Below are 7,891 nucleotides of genomic sequence, written 5' to 3' on the forward strand. Positions count from 1 at the left end.
TATAAATCATATTTTGTTGATAGCAAACATGTGTATCAGTAAGTTTAGATATGGTAAGCCTATTGATTTATATGTAATGTTCAATTGCGAATGAGACGTTTGAGTATTTTGTAAATAAAAATGTTTAAGTAAAAAATTAAAAAAAAGATTAGGCAGACAACATCTTGTTGACGGCACATCGTTGTCTACTTTTGTTCACCCTCAAATACCCGCCAGTCTTAAAAGTCTAGTCTCTAAGTCTCATCGCTATTCATTTTAACCACAGACTTAAGACAAAATGGACAGGATAATGCTACCCCTTGTCTTATGATTTTGATTTTCTTTTGTAAATAGCATGCTATGAACAAAGGCGGCGAAGAAGAGTGGTAACCGTAAAAGCACACGTTGATTTTGCAACTCCCTGGACATAGAGTATCTGCAGGGAAAAACAAGTGGATAGGGGAAGGGACCCTAATATGGACCTGGTCCTAATAGTATGGACCACCTTCTGTTCTGACAAACTAACGGTGCTAGAGCGCTCAAAACAATTTCGTTCGCTGCAGTAATTTACCCTATCTGGATAACTTGCACATGACTATACAGTTACAGACGCACAAGCCACAAAAGCGTTCGGCTTTTTATCTTTAAAAAAAACAACATTTTTAGCAGCGTTCACTTTAAATTTGACGCTTAAAACGAACTAGCTGATGTCCTCAGACAAAGCTATGAACACACACAAATATGGACCACATTCAACAACTAAAAGAAAAAGATAAAGGCTGGTTTCAGTCATTCATTACACACACACACACACACACACACACACACACACACACACACACACACACACAACGTACATACATACATAATTGTGACCCGTATGAAGAGAGATAGGTAGAGAGAGCGACAGACAAACAGGCAGACTGACTAACACGGAGAAACGCACACAGACACAAGACAAAGAGAGACACAGATCTAGAGAGAGTGACGAGAGAGAGAGAGAGAGAGAGAGAGAGAGAGAGAGAGAGAGAGAGAGAGAGAGAGAGAGAGAGAGAGACACTTGACACTTTGACACTTTATTGTCATTAGCTAATAAAAGCCTTATAGACAAGGTAAAACAACAATTTCTGCATCATTCATAAAAGGGGTAAAAGGACGAATGAACAAAACCTTGATAACAACAAAAACATAGCAAACTAGTTTATGAGTACGAGCAAAAAACACACCGACACGAAAGCCATAGGTAAACAAAAATATCTAAGACTAAGGGTAAAAAGCAAGGTATAGTATGTACACACAAAGGAAAATACTGATCCAACAGTTAACACACACTCATAAAACCAATCAATCTGCAGACCACACATATTTAAAACCAATAAACCACTAGTCGGCGTTACCCTTGCGTGACTAGTAGGGGAACATGTCTAAATATATATCTATACAAAAACAACAATGGCTGCAGACGAACAAACACACACACACATACACACACACATACACACACACACATACACGCAAAACCCACCAAGTGGGTTCATAGCCGATAGTGCACTTGGACTACAACGGCACTGCGCGCAGTGTCTTTGTAGTGCGCTTGCACTACAACCGCACTGGCTGCAGTATCCGCTCCGGCATGGACGAATTTGACACTAAAAAAGGCATAAAATTTGACCTATTTCGTAGCCTATAGGGCACGGAATTTTGACGGAAAGAGTGTCATCATCTTGAATATGGCATTCTTTCCGTAAAAAAAAAAAAAAAAATATTTTTTGCTAAAACTTGTTTTCTGAGTCGTTTGGAACCTGGTTGTTACGAATCAAGAATAAAACAACTGGGTTCCAAAATGTGGAACCCACTTGTTTTTTTAGCCCCAGTTGGTACTGTGTGAACATATACATAAACCCGGTTGGTGGGTTTTGCATGCTCACACACACACACACACACACACACACACACACACACAAACACACACACTCACACATATACGCTTATATAGACTACACCCGCACACGTGTAAATCCACGCGTATACATGTTCACGCAACCCGATTTAAATGAGAAGACCATCCAGTCCAACATTTGCGTACGTAAAAATTACATTATACATCATTTCAGCTTGACTCATCTAGTTTCTTTTTGCGCATGTTTAGTGCCTTAGAAATAAATTGTGCAGTTGCTTCGAGTACACTTTCTTCATCCAGGGCTAGGATACGGGTTACATCTTCCATTGAGGCTGGTTTAACACGTTACACTTTGCACGGATATCAGCATAGGCTGCACAGTGGAAAAGAAAGTGTACCTCGTCATCACAGCCTCCATCACACATCGGGCATGCACTGTCGCGTGCCTGTTGTATTAAAAACCACTGAGCATTGCTTCCCAGCCCACAGGCTCTTAACCGAAATCTAGCAAGCGCATCTCTTTTCCATTTGTTTGCTATACATAATATGTACTTCTCAGGCTGAAAAACGCTTTTAAAAGAATAAAACCATGGATACTTCTCGTTTGTCTCCATTTCCCAATGCCAGTTTTGTTTATACATACAAATCAGTCGATCTTTAAACTGGGAAACAAAACCTTTATCGTAGCCAGCCCCTTGGCACAGCCAAACAATGCCAAACCCGTTTTCAGTTAACACCTTCTTAACTTTGGAAACCCAGTTGTGCTTGCCAGATTCATGTTGCAAAAGGAGCATTTCATAGGTCTGTTTACAAATTCTGGTTTGCGGAAGTCTTGTTAACTTAAGCCAATATTTCACACATTTGACAACAGTTCTTATGAAAAGTGGGTATCTGCCTATTTCCCCGTACGCCATTGTATTTGAGGAATGCAGCGGAACATTTAAAAACCTTTTGATAGCAAAAGTGTGAACTTGCTCAATTGGCTTGACGCCCTCTAGCCCCCAAACTTCGGCTGCGTATGTTAAAATGGGTTCTACCTGCACATCAAACATCTTCCAAAACACCAATGGATCAGCAACATTCAGTTTTCTCATTGTTCTCTGTATCTCAATGACTGCTTTCTTTCCCTTTCTGGACATCTCACTCAAAGCAACATTTACACTCAGTTTTGTAGTAAACAACATGCCGAGGTATTTGTACGAGTTGGTTACTCGGACTGCCTCGCCACCATAGGACCATTTCTCGTGGGCTGCAAGGTGGCCTCCCATACGGAACACCATGACATCAGTTTTATCCAAGTTAACTGATAAGCACAGGCGATCTGCTTCTCTTTTTAAATTGTTCAGTTGGTTTTGTAAACCTATGACAGAATTAGACATCAAAACAACATCGTCAGCGAAAAGTAGCAGGAATATCTCCGTCGCACCAGGTATCAACTGTATACCATGTCTTCCCTTACAGGACACTTCTGTTGCCAGTTCATTAATAAAGAAGGAGAACATCAAAGGGCTCAATAAACATCCTTGTTTCACCCCTCTTGGACATTCAAAATAATCAGAATAATTACATCGGTCACGCACACATGCTTTCACTGATGTTAGGGCCTTATACATTTTCCCGTTTACACCACTTTTCCTCAAAACCTCCCATAATGCATTCCTGTTCACAGAGTCAAATGCCTTCTTAAAATCTACAAAGGCTATGTACAGTTTAGTATTCTTTAATAAATGCTTCTGAACAATGCCATATAGCGAAAAAATATGATCAACAGTACTGTAACTTGACCTGAAACCGGCTTGTTCCTCAATTATTTTTTCCTCTTTCTCAGCCCACTTCGTCAATCTCTTGTTGAGAATGTGTGTATAAACCTTGCTTACAACACTGGTCAAGGCTATGCCACGGTAATTATCCGGTACATTCACGTCTCCTTTCTTATGAATTGGTATGATAATTGATCTTGACCACTCTTCAGGGAATGATCCCGTGTCAAACAACATGTTGAACAGATCAACAAGAAAGTCCAATACTGTTTCATTGGCATGCTTCAACATTTGGCTCACAATCATATCTGTCCCAGCACTCTTTCCTACTTTTAAATTACGGATACTGTCAATCACTTCTTGGTTTGAAATGTTTTCGCTAAATAATTCATCAACTACTTCCTCCTCAACTTCATCGGTATCCTTTTCAACTCCAGACACAAAATCAACGGTGTTAAAAACCTCATAAAAATGTTCGTACCACTGTTCACTTGAGATGCCATGGAAGATTGCTTTCTTTGCGTTCAATGACCGAATAGTTTGCCAAAACACTTTTGGGTCTTTTATGGAATTTTTCAACTTGGCAAGTCTTTCCAAATCAAAATCAAGTTTCTTTCTATACAACAATTCCTTGTACTCTTTGCGTTCCTGTACATATTCTTCCCTGCATACTTCATAATTTTGCTTGTTAGCTCTCTGAGCCCGTTTCAGGAACCGTTTTACGACGGCTTTCTTGCGCAGACAATCTTTGTCAAACCATTCGTTTATATCTTTTTTCTTCTTGCCAATCGTCCTAAACATACACGCAGCCGCACAATGGAGTGCCCTCAAAAATATTTCAACAGACGTATCAACACTGGAATCTAGGGCAGACCGTGCATCATGCATCAGCTGCTGGAAATCAGGTGAAGCGAGCTCGCCTTCATACTCGCTCAAAAAGCTGTCACACCAGAAAATGCGGTCTTCACAGCTTGTTGTCTCCTCGTGCACATTAATTTTACCGTCAACCCTTTCCCACACAAGTTCAACAGGTAAATGCCATGCAAGAGTCGACACGATCGCCAACTCGCAAGTCAAACTTTCCAGAATACAGATCTGATGACACAATGAAATAGTCAATAACACTGCTACCGTTAGGAGAAATAAACGTAAAATTTCCTTCTGAATCACTCTTGCATGAACCATTTAAAATAACACAGTCAAGCATAAAGCACAAGTTCAACAGGGGTTCTGCAGTTGTTCAGGAATCTCAGTTGGATCACGGATGCAATCAGAGAGAGAGAGAGAGAGAGAGAGAGAGAGAGAGAGAGAGAGAGAGATTGTGTGTGTGTGTGTGTGTGTGTGTGTGTGTGTGTGTGTGTGTGTGTGTGTGTATGTGTGTGTGTGACATGTGTGCACATGGACAATCAGGTGTAAGTTATGTACATAACTTGTCAGAAGTACTCATAAAACATGCGAAGTCAGTGACTTATAAGGTCAACGTTGGGCGGCAAATAAACTTCGCCGCGGATACACCTGTATCATGTCACCCGCAGCGTTCGTTACCCTTGGGTAACTTACATTTACTAACTAGTCTCCAAGTCTAGTGTCTGTCTGTGTGTCTGGCTGGTATTGTGTGTCTGTGTGTGAGCGCGATACTGTATATCAGTGGTAGAGTGCATCTTTTAGTATTTGTCTGTGTGTGTCTGTCGGTTTGTGGGAGGGGGGAGGTAGTGTTTGTGTGTGTGTGTGTGTGTGTGTGTGTGTGTGTGTGTGTGTGTGTGTGTGTGTTTGCCTGCGTGCGTGCGTGCGTGCGTCTATCTGTATTCAGTGTGCATATGTATGTCAGTGAAACAAAGTGACATGATCCGCATACCACTAATTTCTTGTCGATGAAAACATATACATGTATCATGTTACCGGGGCCGCAGCGTTCGTTGCCCTTGGGTAACTTGCATTCACTACTTGTGCAGTACATTAGGTCAACAACTGGGGCATAACCTTCCCCCGAACAGCTCCGCGCTATTCTAACAAAAGCAAAAGCAAGCGCACCCTGTTCTGTAAAATTCTGGTTACATAAATATAATATTTCCATTGACGAAAAATATTTGCTCTTGGCAACTAAATGTACAAGCGAGGAAAGATTAAAGTTGATTCAATGGGAATTATTACATAGAGAGAGAGAGAGAGAGAGAGAGAGAGAGAGAGAGAGAGAGAGAGAGAGAGAGAGAGAGAGAGAGAGAGAGAGAGAGAGAGAGGGAGGGAGATACAGAGACACAGAGACAGAAAGAGAGAGAGACAATGACAATGACAATGACAAATTCTTTATTTACGAGGGTAGTGGCATAAGCAAACAGGTGCTTTTTTACATCCAGCCCTCGTCCATGGGAGGGTTTAATCTAATGATAATACGTTTAAAAAATGTTGGAATATCAATTAAAGAAGTAATAAAAACAAACAATGAACAAGCAAACGATTACCAGACTAAAAAAACAAATATACATACAAGCGAACATGACATATTATTGTCAAAGGCATAATGAAAACTGTATCAATCAAGCAAAAACGTGTGCAACTTCGAGGAAAGAAAAAATCTGTGAACTGAGGAATCAATGGAACAACTACGTTGCAAATAATAACAATGTAGCATTGTTACATAAGTCACAGAGAGAGAGAGAGAGAGAGAGAGAGAGAGAGAGAGAGAGAGAGAGAGAGACATAGACAGAGAGAGGGAGACACAGAGAGAGAGAAAGAGAGAGAGAGACAGAAAGAGACAGAAAGAGAGAGAGAGAGAGAGAGAGAGAGAGAGAGAGAGACAGGGAGAGAGAGAGAGAGGGAGACAGGGGGACGGGGGGAGAGAGACAGAAAGAGAGAGAGAGAGACAGGGAGAGAGAGAGGGAGACAGAGACAGAGAGACAGAGAGGGAGCCAGAGAAAGAGAGACAGGGAGAGAGAGAGATTGAGACAGGGAGAGAGAGAGACAGGGGGACGGGGGGGAGAGAGACAGAAAGAGAGAGAGAGAGAGAAAGAGAGACAGGGAGAGAGAGAGAGAGGGAGACAGGGAGAGAGAGAGAGAGACAGGGAGAGAGAGAGAGACAGGAAGAGAGGGAGACAGGGAGAGAGAGAGAGGGAGACAGGGAGAGAGAGAGAGAGAGACAGGGGGAGAGAGAGAGAGAGACAGGGAGAGAGAGAGACAGGGAGAGAGAGAGAGGGAGACAGGGAGAGAGAGAGGAAGATAGTGAGAGAAGAGAGAGAGAGAGAGAGAGAGAGAGAGAGAGAGAGAGAGAGAGAGAGAGAGAGAGAGAGAGAGAGAGAGAGAGAGAGAGAGAGAGAGAGAGTGGGAGGTCTTGGTTCAGTTTACCCAATCACCCAATGCACACACACACAAAATACGTGAATGTGTCGGTGTTTTCTTCGCCAGGTTTAAAGATGCTTTCCTTATCCCCTTAACTATCTTGTAAACCACTACAGATTTGCCTCAGCCCCAGAGTGAGAATGTTTTTGCTAAGGCCAAAAAAAAAATTTGTCTGTTTAGGGTAACCCGACCGACCCTATCGATTTGGCGCCGACCCAAAAACTTTTTTTTGATTTCAAAAAAAAAAAGAAAAAAAAAGAGGTAAAAATGCTAAAAAGAGACATTTGGCGTTTCTTTCTCTCCCTTTCTCTCTGTTTTATTTATACGTTAGTTTTGAAACATGTATTCATCAAATATAAGAAGTGAATGTTCAGCCAACATAGCATTTACACACAAACAAAACAAAAAAAACTTTACCTACCTACCGACCCTACTTTTTTTGGTCATGTTACCCTAAACAGACAATTTTTTTTGGGGCCTAAAGTAGTTGTTCAGAGTGACAGAACTTGCATTTAAAAAAAAACACCCAGTTTTGCGCTCTGCACAACACGCAGTTATGGTGTTGGTATTTTGTGTGTGTCCTTATGGACTGGGTCTTTAAACCAATGTAAAATCCTGGACGGATAAATGGCGGTTTAAATGATGCTTTACACGAAGAGGATGGTGCCTTTAATGGGACAGTGTTCCGCGAACTGAAGCGGTGTGTAAATCGAAACGATTGGCTCAGTTTGAGTTATTTATTTTAAGTGTGTTTCGTTAATTTAGGATTGGACAACATTTTATAAATATTGTATCAGTATTGTTTGTTTTGTTGTTTGCTTATTTCCTAATTAGTTATTTTTGTATTTTATATGACGCAACTTCAAATTTAGCATTTCTCTCTGACTGTCGTTCAACCCCTTTAAGTTATTGTATACCG

The sequence above is a fragment of the Littorina saxatilis genome, linkage group LG17, assembly GCF_037325665.1.
Source record: "Littorina saxatilis isolate snail1 linkage group LG17, US_GU_Lsax_2.0, whole genome shotgun sequence".
NCBI lineage: Eukaryota > Metazoa > Mollusca > Gastropoda > Littorinimorpha > Littorinidae > Littorina > Littorina saxatilis.